Source organism: Mirounga leonina, unplaced genomic scaffold (genome assembly GCF_011800145.1).
Source record: "Mirounga leonina isolate KUSES-001 unplaced genomic scaffold, KU_Mleo_1.0 Mir_128, whole genome shotgun sequence".
Taxonomy (NCBI): domain Eukaryota; kingdom Metazoa; phylum Chordata; class Mammalia; order Carnivora; family Phocidae; genus Mirounga; species Mirounga leonina.
The window spans coordinates 70,733-84,373 of NW_023270320.1; the positions used below are offsets into that span (position 1 = coordinate 70,733).

The following is a 13,641-nucleotide window of genomic DNA, read 5'->3' on the forward strand; positions in this document are numbered from 1 at the left end:
AAATAAATAAATAAATAAATAAATAAATAAATAAATAAATAAATAAAATCTTTAAAAAGAAAAAAGAAGACACTTGTGATGAGCACTGGGGATTGTATGTAAGTGATGAATTACTGAATTCTATTCCAGAAACCAATAATGTACTATATGTTAACTAACTAAATTAAAAAAGAAACAGGATAAAATCAGAATGTAGAAAAAATAATTATGGAAGAGAGGCAATTTGGTGGAAGAGTAGGGGACCTCATTTCATCTGGTCCTCTGAATTTAGCTAGATAACTATCAAATCACTCTGAACACCTATGAATTCAACCTGAGATATAATAAAAGAATTGCTGGAATTCTATAAATAGAAAAGTGACCACTTTTTGCAGGGTAGGAGTGTGGAGAAATGAAATGGAGGGGACATATCGGAGGATAAACGGCAGAGGGGAGGGAGCCTCTGTAAGCCGGCTACCAGAAAGTGATATAGCCCCAGAGCACAAAATCTGAACCTTTAAAAATCTGCTCCAGTGAGAGACATCCCTGCCTGAAAGATGCTCTTTGGTGAAGTGGGACAGAATCCTAGGTGGAACAGTGTAGTCTCAGGATCCCTGGGGTCACAGAGAGCATGGGGGGTCCCTGAGCCAGCAGAGTTCCCCAGCATTGGAGCGGGGAACCTGGTTACTGTCTGTGAGCCCAGGAGGAGGCTCTCAGCTTGGTTCACCATAAACAGTGTACCCTGCAGGCTCTGGTGACACCTGTCAGTGGGGTGGGGAGGAGCCTTGCAAAGGTCAGTTAAAGCCGTGGCCCTCTGCCTTCCCCTGGGAGGGGCAATAGGGACACTAGCACTACTAGGTGAATGCTCTCCTTGCAGGGTCCCTGCAAGGACAAAGGCTCATGACCCCCTACCTTCCCCCAGTAGGGGAGGTACGGGTGCACGCATGACCAGGTGACAGTTCTATCGGGGGGGGGGGGTGTTCTGAAAAGGACAGAAATGCGTGACCCTCCACCCTCCCCCCAGGAGGATCAGTGCAGGCACATACCACAGGAGTCTGCAGTGTGGCACACACAGTGAAAACTGCTTATCCCTGAGGGTTTACTGAAGAAAGGGGACCACTGTCTTTCAGCTTGGGGGCTGGAGATTGGGGCACAGCCATTTTTACTCTCATCTTCTAAAGAGGCCTGGAAAGCCTTCAGGGAACAAAAGCCACATAGAAAAACATTACACTGAGCCTGTCCCCTGGCAAGGTGTGGTGCAACTTGGCCAAGACAGACACCTGAGAATCAATGCAGCAGGCCCCTGCTCCAGGACTAGCTGGAAGAACAGGGAACACCAAGCTTACAGAGCACACAGCACTGCAAACGTGCAGCTCTAAGGGAAAATAGTATATAGAATTTGTAGTTGTTTCTCATGATTCTTTTATATTTCAGTTTAAAATTTTCCCTTTTCAACGAGTTTATTTTATCAACTCTTTGTTTTTAAGTCTTTTTTTAATTTTCATTTTTTACATTTACATTTTCTAGACATATTCTTCTATTTTGGTTTCCTTTCACTGTATTCAATTTTATTTTTGTATATGTATAGTTTTGCCTTCTTTACAATTTTGGGATTTAGTGTCTTCTAACACACAGACCAAAATACACCCAGGACCAAGTGGATCACGCTGTTTTGTCCACCTGGGAGATTTTATTCTCTCTTCCCCACTCACGGCCCCGCCCCCCCCTTTTTTTTTTGGTTTCTGACACTTCAAATTTAGCTAGTGTGTATTTCCCTTGAGTTGGAGTTAATATTTGTTTGTTTGTTTTTCATCTGTTCATCCATATATCTTTAGGCAAAATGACTAGAAGGAGGAATTCAAAACAAAAGAAAGATCCAGAGGTAATACTCTCTGCCACAGATCTAATTGATGTGGATGTAAGTAAAATATCAAAGATGGAATTCAGGATAACAATTATAAAGTTAATAGCTGGGCTTGAGAAAAGCATAAAAGACACTAGAGAATCTCTTATTGCAGAAATGAGATCTAATCAGGCCTAAATTAAAAATGCTCTGATATGAAGTCTAAATTGGATGCTCTAACAACTAAGGTAACTGAGGCAGAAGAGATGGTAAGTGACATAGAAGACAAGTTGGAAAGGAAGGAAGCTGAGGAAAAGAGAGAAAAAACAACTAATAGACTAATAGACCATGAAGGGAGGCTTTGAAAAATCAGTAATGCCATAAAATGAAACATCAGAATTATTAGAGTGCCTTAGGGAGAGGAAAGAGAGAGAGGGTCAGAAGGTATATTTGAGTATAGCTGAGAACTTCCTTAATCTGGGGAAGAAAACAGCCATTCACATCCAAGACATAGAGAAGACCCCTCCCAAAATCAATAAAAGCAGATCAACACTCTGACATATACTAAGGAAGCTTGCAAATTTCAGAGATAAAGAAAAAATCCTGAAAGCAGCTGGAGACAAGAGGTTCTTAACCTATAAGGGTAGGAACATTAGACTGACATCAGACTTAATCCACAGAGACCTGACAGGCCAGAAAGATCTGGCATGATATATTCAGGGTATAAATGAGAAGAACATGCAGCCAAGAATACTTTATCCAGCAAGGCTGTCATTAAGAATGGAAGGAGAGATAAAGAACTTCCAGGACAGACAGAAATTGAAAGAATATGTGACCACCAAGACAGCACCACAGGAAATATTAATGTAATGTAAGCAATTAATTGAATTGAATTGGATTAATCTGGATTAAATATATATATATTTAATCACTGTATATTAATGTAATGTAAGCTTAATCAAATATTAAGGTAATGTAAGCAAAGAGAGACCAAGAGTAACATAAGAGTAACATAAACCAGAAGGAAACAAAATCTACAGAAACAGGAATTTACAGGTATTGCAATGGCACTAAATTCATATCTTTTCATGGTTACTCTGAATGTAAATGGGCTAAATATTCCAATCAAAAGACACAGGGTATCAGATTGGATAAAAAGGCAAGAACCATCCATATGCTATCTACAAGAGACTCACTTTAGACCCAAAGACACGTCCAGATTGAAAGTGAAGGGATGAAGAACCATTTATCATGCTAATGGACATAAAAGAAAGCTGGGTAGCAATCCTTATATCAGACAAATTACATTTTAAACCAAAGACTCTAGTAAGAGATGAAGAGGGACACTATATCATAGTTAAAGGGTCTATCCAAAAAGAAGATCTAACAATGGCAAATATTTATGCCCCTAACTTGGGAGCAACCAATTATATCAACCAAGTAATAACACAGTTAAAGAAACACATTGATAATAATACAATAATAGTAGGGGACTTCAACACCCCACTCACAGCAATGGATAGATCATCTAAGCAGAAGATCAACAAGGAAACAAGGGCTTTGAATGACACACTGCACCAGATGGATGTAACAGATAGACCCAGAGTATTCCATCCTAAAGCAACAGAATACACATTCTTCTCTAGTGTATATGGAACTATCTCCAGAATAAATCACATACAGGGTCACAAATCAAGTCTCCACCAGTACCAAAAGATTGAGACCATTCCCTGCATATTTTCAGACCACAAGGTTTTGAAACTTGAACTCAATCACAAGAGAAAATTTGGAAGCAACTCAAACACTTGGAGGTTAAAGAGCATCCTGATGAAGAATGAATGGATCAACCAGGAAAATAAAGAAGATTTTAAAAATTCATGGAAAGAAATGAAAATGAAAACACAGCTGTACAAAACCTTTGTGATACAGCAAAGGTGGTCCTAAGAAGGAAGTACTTTGCAATACAAGCCTCTCTCTAAAAACTAGAAAAATCTCGAATACACAAGTTAACCTTACACCTAAAGGAACTGGAGAAAGAATAGCAAATAAAGCCTAAACCAAGCAGAAGAAGAGAAATAATAAAGATTAGAGCAGAAATCAATGAAATAGAAACCAGAAGAACAGTAGAACAGATCAATGAAACTAGAAGCTAGTTCTTAGAAAGAATAAGAGAGATAAACCTCTGGAAGAATTATCAAAAAGAAAAAAAGACCCAAATTAATAAAATCATGAATGAAAAGGGAGAGATCATGACCAACACCAAAGAGATACAGACAATTATTAGACATATTTTGAGCAACTATATGCCAACAAATTAGGCAATCTGGAAGAAATGGATGCATTCCTGGAAACTTATAAACTACCAAGACTGAAACAAGAAGAAGCAGAAAATCTGAACAGACCAATAACCGGTAAGGAAATTGAAGCAGTAATAAAAAACCTCCCCCAAAACAAGAGTCCAGAGCTGTATGGCTACCCAGAGGAATTCTACCAAACATTTTAAGAAGAAATAAGACCTATTCTACTGAAGCTGTTTCGAAAAATAAAAATGGAAGGAAAACTTCCAAACTCATTCCATGAGGCCAGCATTACCTTGATCCCAAAACCAGACAAGTCCCCATCAAAAAGGAGAATTACAGACCAATATCCCTTATGAACATGGATGCCAAAATACTCACCAAGATCCTAGGCAATAGGATCCAACAGTACATTAAAAGGATTATTCATCATGACCAGGTGGGATTTATTCCTGGGATGCAAGGGTTGTTCAACATTCGGGAATCAATCAATGTGATAGAACATATTAACAAAAGAAAAGACAAGAACCACATGATCCTCTTCGTTGATGCAGAAAAAAGAATTTGACAAAATACAGAATACTTTCTTTACAAAAACTCTCCCAAGTGTAGGGATAGTGAGAACATACCTCAAGACCTTAAAAACCATCTATGAAAAGCCCATAGTGAATATCATTCTCAATGGGGAAAAACTGAGAGCTTTTCCCTTAAGGTCAAGAACACTACAGGGAGGCCCCCTCTCACCATTTTTTTTTGTTAATTAATTTATTTGACAGAGAGATAACACAAGTAGGCAGAGTGGCAGGCAGAGGGAAAGGGAGAAGCAGGCTCTCTGCTGAGCAGGGAGCCCGATGTGGGGCTTGATCCCAGGACCCTGGGATCATGACCTGAGCCGAAGGCAGCCGCTTAACCGACTGAGCCACCCAGGTGCCCCGACTCTCACCATTTTTGTTCAACATAGTACTAGAAGCCCTAGCCTCAGTAATCAGACAACAAAAACAAGTAGAAGACATTCAAATTAGCAAAGAAGTCAAACTCTCTCTCTTTGCAGATGACATGATACTCTATGTGGAAAACCCAAAAGACTCCACACCCAAGTTACTAGAACTCATACAGCAATTCAGCAACTGAATACAAAATCAATGCACAGAAATCAGTTGCATTTCTATATATGAACAATGTGACTGAAGAAAGAGAATTTAAGGAATCAATCCCATTTACAATTGCACCAAAAACCATAAGATCCCTAGGAATAAACCTAACCCAAGAGGTAAAGGATCTATACGCTGGAAACTACAGAACACTTATGAAAGATATTGAGGAAGACACAAAGAGATGGAAAAACACTCCATGCTCATGGATTGGAAGAACAAATATTGTGAAAATGTCTATGCTTCCCAAAGCAATCTACATATTCAATGCACTCATTATCAAAATACCATTGACACTTTTCACAGGGCTGGAACAAACAATCCTAAAATGTGTGTGGAACCAAAAAAGACCTCTAATCGCCGGGGGAACGTTGAAAAAGAAATCCAAAGCTGGGGCCATCACAATGCCTGACTTCAAGCTATATTACAAAGCTGTGATCAAGACAGCATGGTACTGGCACAAAAACAGACACAGTGATCAATGGAACAGAAAAGAGAACCCAGAAAAGTACCCTCAACTCTATGGTCAACTAATCTTCAACAAAGCAGGAAAGAATATTCAGTGGAAAAAAGATAGTCTCTTCAATAAATTGTACTGGGAAAATTGGACAGCCACAGGCAGAAGAATGAAACTGAACCATTGTCTTACACCATACACAAAGATAAACTCAAAATGGATGAAAGACCTCAATGTCAGACAGGAATCCATCAAAATCCTAGAGAACATAGGCAGTAACCTCTTCAATATCAGCCACAGCAACTTCTTGCTAGACACGTCTCCAAAGGCAAGGGAAACAAAAGCAAAAATGAGCTATTGGGACTTCATCAAGATAAAAAGCTATTGCACAGCAAAAGAAACAGTCGAGAAAACCAAAAGACAACCTACAGAAAGGGAGAAAATATTTGCAGATGTCTTATCAGATAAAGGGCTAGTATTCCAGATCTATAAAGAACCTATTAGGGAGATTCCAAGATGACAGGGGGACCCTGAACTTGCCTCATCCTCCAAATGCAGATGGGTCAACTTTCAGCTATTTTGAACAACTAGGAAACAATCAGAAAAACACAGAAACAATGTGCACATTTGGAGCAAGTGAATTTAGCAGAAGCAAGGTTCAGAGCCCTGAATAGTGGGATTGGGAAGCCACAGGGCAGGCAAGGGTAGGAAACCTGGTTCACAGAGCAAAGCCAGGAAGAGGGAAAAAGGCAGAAAGATTTCATCTTTTTGTGACCCCACAATAAAGTGTGGTAATAGGATCCCTGGGTTGCTCAGGGAAAGATTGCTCCCCTTTCTGGAGGGCATTTGAGGAGCATATTTGTCCTCTCCAGAGACAAAAGGACAGCTGGGGAGCCACTGAGGGGAGCTCCAAAGCAGGGTTGGAGGGGTGTACAGAGGGGATAAAACCTCTTAACTTTTCGCTGTGAGCCACAGTGGACTTCAACCTCTGTGTGCATACCGTACAGCTGCTTTTTCTGGGACTGAGCGAGTAGAGTGCAGAGACTGGAAAAGATCTCAGATAACCTGGCTGCCACTTTTTGCTCTGAGCTACAATAGGCTTGAATCTCTGGGCCTGCCTTTACAGCTGCTTTTCTGGGACTGGCTGAGCACAGTGCAGAGACTGGAGGTGATCAGGGTTAACCTGGCCACCGCTTTTTATTCTGAGCCACAATAGGGTTGAGCCTCTGTGCGCATGCCAATTGTCGCTTTTCTGGGACTGACTGAGTGCAGTGCAAAGACTTGGGACAGATCACTGATAATATGGCTCCCACTTTTTGCTGTCTGCCTCAATAGATTCAAGCTTCTGCCATGGTTTTTCTGGGACAAAGGGGAGTGGGGGACTAAGTCAATTGCAGATGGCTGATAGCCTGGCTTCAGCTTTTCACTGAGCAATACAATAAACTCTAGCCTCTGTGTGCACTGTGCAAAGGCTTTTGGGGACGAAACAGTACTGGGTATGTCCTGAGCCTCCCTGACTGGGGACGGAAGTGGGTGTACACACTACCAGGCCCTTGAAAACTTGGAGTTTTGAATCCCAGCCACTGGTCAGAGATAAAATACAGATCTATGGTACTGGGCATACCAATGATTGGACATGGACAGGTTAGGACAGCGAATTTATAAGGTCCTGGGCCTCAGGAGATTGATTCTTTTCTGGGAGGGCCTCCTGAGCAGCGGCTGCTGGGAGTTCCACCCCCCAGGGACAAATGGAGGAGGTGACACCATATTTTATCTCCTCCACCACCACCCCCTCTCCCACCCACCAGCACAGCCAGACTCCAGAGAGAAGCACAGGGCCTCTAGTGGAGGCCCCTACACTAAACCCCACATCCTGACCTGGCAGGAGCATCTTTCTGAAGGCAGGTCAGCTTGTGAACCACACCAGCAGGCCTCTCCCTCAGAATAACAACACAAACCCCAGCATATACCAAGTCTACTGATTAAAGAAGGCTCCAAAACATCAGCTTCAGGCTTACCTTCACAAACAAATCAAAGCATACCTACTTAAATGAACAAACACTCCCCACTACAAGCAAAGAGTAACTCTGTAGAGGAAGGACCAGTGGGAAAGAGTAGTCAAAACACAACAGCAGAGTGTACACAGCATACACCAGAATCACTTCCTGGAGATGTTGTTGTTGTTCTTGTTGATATTATTATTGCTGTTTTTACTGATATTTATCTTTTTTCCCCTTTATTTTCTTTCTCTTTCATTTCTTCTTTCTTTTCTGGAAAAATCTGTAGAAGGAGAAATTCACAGCAAAAGAAAGAACCAAAGGTAATACTTTCTACCATAGATTTAATCAATATAGATATAAGTAAGATGTTGGAACTAGAATTCAGAATAATGATTATAAAGATACTAGCTGGGGTTGAAGAAAGTATAAAAAACACTAGAGAATCCCTTAGTGCAGAAATAAAAGAACAAAATATAATCGGGCTGAAATTAAAAATGCTATTATGGAGATGAAGTAAAAAATGGAGGATCTAACTGCTTGGGTAAGTGAGGCAGGAGAGAGAGTCAGTGATATAGAAGACAAAACGATGGAAAATAAGGAAGTTGAGAAAAAGAGAAAAGCAACCACTGGATCACGAGAGGAGTCTTTGAGAAATCAATAAAACCATAAAGCACTAATATTTGAATAATAGGGGTCCTGGGAGATGGGGGGCGGGCAGAAGGATTATTGGAACAAATTATAGCTGAAAACTTCCCTAATCTGGGGAAGGAAATAAGCATTCAAATCCAGGAGGCACAGAGAACCTACCCTCAAAATCAATAAAAATAGATCAACACCCCAATCTGTAACAGTGAAGCTTGCGAATTTCAGAGATAAAGAAGAAAAAAAAGAAAAAAGCAGTTCCAGACAAAAGGTCCTTCCCTACAAAGGTAGAAACATTAGAGGACAGGCAAGATGGTGGAAGAGTAGGGGAACCTCTTTTCATCTGGTTCCTTGAATTTAGCTGGGTATCTATCAAACCATTCTGAACACCCATGAATTCAGCCTGAGATATAAGAAAATATATCTGGAACTCTACAAATAGAAAAGTGACTGCTTTTTGCAAGGTAGGTGGTGCAGAGAAATGGCTCTGCAGGGAGATATTGGAAGATAAACAGAGGGGGGAAGAAGCCTCCATAAGCCAGCTACTGGAAAGTGATATAGTCCCAGAGAGCAAAATCAGAACACTTAGAAATCTGCTCCAGTGAGAGACATTCCTGTCTGAAAGAGGCTCAGCAGATGAAAAGGGAAGAATTCTACATGGGTCAATGTGGTCTCAAGATCCCAGGAATCACAGAATGACCATGGGTGCCTGAGCCAATAGAGTGCCCAAGCAGTGGAGTGGGGAAACTGGTTACAATAAGTGAGCCCAGAAGAGGACTCTCAGCTTAGGTCACCATAAACTGTGAGCCAGCTGGTCAGGGGACCACTCTGCCTGAGCACCCTGAAAAGAACTGGAACACATGGGCCATCTGCATCCCCAGGAGGGAGGAAATAGGTGTGCCCATGACCAGACAACAGCTCTCAGGGCAGCGGCCCTGGAAAGGACAGTAGGGCGACACTCAGCCATCCCCCAGAAGCAGTGGAGTGGGTAGGTGCACGGGCCCACTACCACTCTCAGCCCCAGGGCACAATAAGGGCAGTAATGCCAGATCCTAGGATGCCCCCCAGGAGGATTGCAGAGGGCACACACCACAGGAGTATGCAGAGTTTGGCACATACAAAAGTAAAGATTGTTTGTCCCAAAGGGTTTATTGAAGGGGGGGGCCAAGATCTTTCAGCTCTGGGGCCAGAGATTGGGGCACAGCCATTTTTATTTTGATCCTCTAAAGACACACGGAAAGCCTCCAAGGAACAAAAGCCACACAGAGGACCAGCTTACAATGAGCCCAGGCCCCTACCAAGGGGCAGTGCAACTCCACCCAGGCAAAGATACCTGAGAAGCAGCACAGCAGGCCCCTTTTTCAGAAGAATGTGGACAACTAGTTTATGGATCCCACAAGACTATAAAACTCCAGCACCAGGGGAAAATAGCATATTGAGCGCAAGGTTTTTTTTTCTCGTGATTTGTTTATCTTTCAGTCTAAAATTTTCCATTTCTTTTTTTTTTCTTTTTTCCATATCAACTAGTCTCTTATTTTACCAATTCTTTTTAAGTCTCTTTATAACTTTTGTTTTTTACATCTACATTTTATAGATATATGCCTCTTTTTTGTCCTTTTTTCACTCTATTCAATTTTACTATTACATATATATAAGTTTTGCTTTCTTTGCAATATCTTTGATGTAGTGTCTTCTAACTCACAGACAAAAGTACACTCAGGAACAAGTGGATCACCATGTTGTGTCTACCCTGTGAGATTATAGTCTCTATCTCCCCCAACTCTTTCCCTTCTTTTTCTTTTTTGTTCTGTTTTGCTTTATTTTTGTTTCCTTTTCTGTTTTGGTTTCTGACCACTTCAGATTTCTGTAGAATGTATTTCACATGGGTCATGGTTAGTAGTTTGAATTTAACTCACTCGCTCACCCATTCTTCTCTGGACAAAATAACTAGAAGGAGGAATTCACAACAAAGGAAAGAGCCAGAGGCAATGTTCTCTGCTATGGAACTAATCGATATGGATATAAGTAAGATGTCAGAGATGGAATTCAGGATAGCAATTATGACGTTAATGGCTGGGCTTGAAGCAAGTGTAAAAGACAATAGAGAATCTCTAATGAGATCTAATAAGGTCAAACTTAAAAATGCTATAATTGATATGCAGTCTAAATTGGATGCTCTAACAGCTAGGGTAAATGAGACAGAAGAGACAGTAAGTGATCTAGAAGACAGGCTGATGGAAAGGTAAGAAATTAAAGAAAAACAACTCAGAGCCCATGAAGAAAGGATTTGAGAAATTAATGATGCCCTGAAAAGAACCAATGTCAGAATAATTGCTATGCCTGAGGGGGAAGAGAGAGAGAGAGAGCCAAAAGGCATATTTGAGCAAAGAAGGTCTAACAGTTGTAAATATTTATGCCCCCCATGGAAGCAGCCAATTATATAAACCAATTAATAACCATAGTAAAGAGACATCAATACATTAAAAATAGGGGACTTCAACACACCACGTACAGCAATGGACAGATCATCTAAGCAGAAGATCAACAAAGAAACAAGAGCTTTGAATGACACATTGGACCAGATGGACTTCACAGACATATACAGAACATCCTATCCTAAAACAACAGACTACTCATTCTTCTCGAGTGCACATAGAACTTACACAGAATAGATCACATACTGGGTACAAATCAGGTCTCAATGGATACCAAAAGATTGGGATTTTTCCCTGCATAATTTCAGATCATAGTGATTGAAACTGGAACTCAATCACAAGAAGAAAATTGGAAAGAACTCAAACTCTTGGAGGTTAAAGAGCATCCTGCTGAAGAATGAAGGGGCAACCAGGAAATTGAAGAAGAATTTAAAAAATTCCTGGAAACTAATGTGAATGCAAATGCAGCTGTTCAATACCTTTGGGGTATAGCAAAGACGGTCCTAAGAGGGAAGTACATTGCAATTCATGCCTCTCTCAAAAAATTAGAAAAATCCCAAATGCACAAGCTAACCTTACACCTAAAGGAACTGGATAAACAATAGGAAATAAAGCCTAAACCAAGCAGGAGAAGAGAAATAATAAAGATTACAGCAGAAATCAATGAAATAGAAACCAGAAGAATAGGAGAACAGATCAATGAAACTAGAAGCTGGTTCTTTGAAGGAATTAATAAGATCGATAAACCTCTGGCCAGACTTATCCAAAAGAAAAGAGAAATGACGCAAATTCATAAAACCATGAATGAAAGGGGAGAGATCATGACCAATACCAAGAAAGTACAGGTAATTCTTAGAACATATTATGAGCAGCTATATGATACCAAATTAAGCAATCTGGAAGAAATGGATGTATTCCTGAAAAGTTATAAACTACCAAGACTGAAACAGGAAGAAATAGAAAATCTGAACAGATCCATAACCAATAAGGAAATTGAAGCAGTTCCCAACAAAGAAGTGTTCGGGGCCAGATGGCTTCCCAGGGGAATTCTAACAAACATTTACAGAAGAAATAATACATATTCTTCTGAAGTTGTTTCAAAAATAGAAACAGAAAGAAGACTTTTTTCTTTTCCAAAGAAAACAAACTCATTCTGTTAGGCCAACATTACCTTGATCCCTAAACCAGAGAAAGACCCCATCAAAAAGGAGAATTACAGACCCCTATCCCTGATGTACATGGATGCCAAAATTTTCACCAGGATACTAGCCAAAGGATCTAAAAGTACATTAAAAGGATTATTCACCACAGAGAAGTGGGACTTATTCCTGGGCTGCAGGGCTGGTTCAACATCTGGAAATCAATCAACATGATAGATCACATTAATAAAAGAAAAGACAAGAAACATATAATCTTCTCAATTGATAAAGAGAAAGCATTTGACAAAACACAGCATCCTGTCTTTATTAAAACTCTCCAGATTGTAGAAACAGAGGGAACATACCTCATTATCATAAAAACCATCTATGAAAAGCCCACAGTGAATATTATTCTCAATGGGGAAAAACTGAGAGCTTTTCCCCAAAGTCAGGAACACAAAAGGGATTCCCACTTGCACCATTTATGACAACCTACAGAATGGGAGAATATATTTCCAAATGTCTTATCAGATAAAGGGCTAGCATCCAAGATCTATAAAGAACTTATCAAAATCAACACCCAAAACCAAGTAATCCAGTCCAGAAATAGGCAGAAGACGTGAACAGACATTTCTACAAATGGCTAACAAACAGATGAAAAAATGCTCAACATCACTCAGCATCAGGGAAATACAAATCAAAATCACAATGTGATACCACCTCATACCAATCAGAATGGTTAAAATTAACAAGTCAGGAAACAACAAATGTTGATGAGGATGTGAAGAAAGGGGAACCCTCCTACACTGTTGGTGGGAATGCAAGCTGGTACAGCCACTTTGGAAAACAGTATGGAGTTTCCTCAAGATGTTAACAATAGAGCTACCCTACCACTCAGCAATTGCACTGCTAGGTATTTACCCCAAAGATGCAGATATAGTGAAAAAAGGGCCACATGCACCCCAATATTCATAGCAGCAATGTCCACAATAGCCAAACTGTGGAAGGAGCCAAGATGCCCTTCAACAGATGAATGTTTAAAGAAGATTTGGTACATATATACAATGGAATATTACTCAGCCATCAGAAAGGATGGATACCTATCATTTGCATCAACATGGATGGAACTGGAGGGGATTATGCTAAGTGAAACAAGTCAATGAAAGAAAGACAATTATCATATGGTTTCACTCGTATGTGGAACATAAGGAATAGCACAGAGGACCACAGGGGGAGGGAGGGAAAAATCAGAGAGGGAGACAAACCACGAGAAACTATGGACTACAGGAAACAAAATGAGGGTTACAGAAAGGGGGGGTGGGAAGATGGGGTAACCAGGTGATAGGTATTAAAGAGGAAACATGTTGTGATGAGCACTGGGTGTTGTACACAACTAATGAATCATAGAACACTACATCAAAAACTAATGATAATAATAATAATAATTAATAATAATAATAAAGAATTTTAGGCAAGGCAGTTGAGACAAGAAAAAAAGCCACAGAACTCACTGGTAATTGATGGCCTTCAGGCCCTTCCTTGAAATCTCACAGGCCTCATAAGTCTTTATCCAAAATGATTTTCTTGTTGTTTCCTTAGTTTAGTCAGTTTTTGATCCTGCTCATCCATTTTTCTAACAAATCCAAAGCAATGGAGAAGTTAGCTATTTTCAAATTTTATTTATTCATTTATTTGCTT

At 40.2% G+C, this 13,641-nt stretch overlaps 1 protein-coding gene across 2 annotated transcripts in view; it reads left to right on the forward strand.

The window, feature by feature from the left end:
• Positions 1–13,641, forward strand: part of LOC118009895 (arylamine N-acetyltransferase 1) — a 118,056-nt gene that overhangs the window by 41,380 nt on the left and 63,035 nt on the right. The window contains exon 2 of one of the 2 annotated variants that reach the window (XR_004679052.1): positions 8,014–8,047. The exons of the other annotated variant lie outside the window; for it this stretch is intronic. The gene's annotated coding sequence lies outside the window, so the exon portion shown is untranslated. The remainder of the gene's footprint in view (positions 1–8,013; positions 8,048–13,641) is intronic. 2 annotated transcript variants of the gene reach the window in all.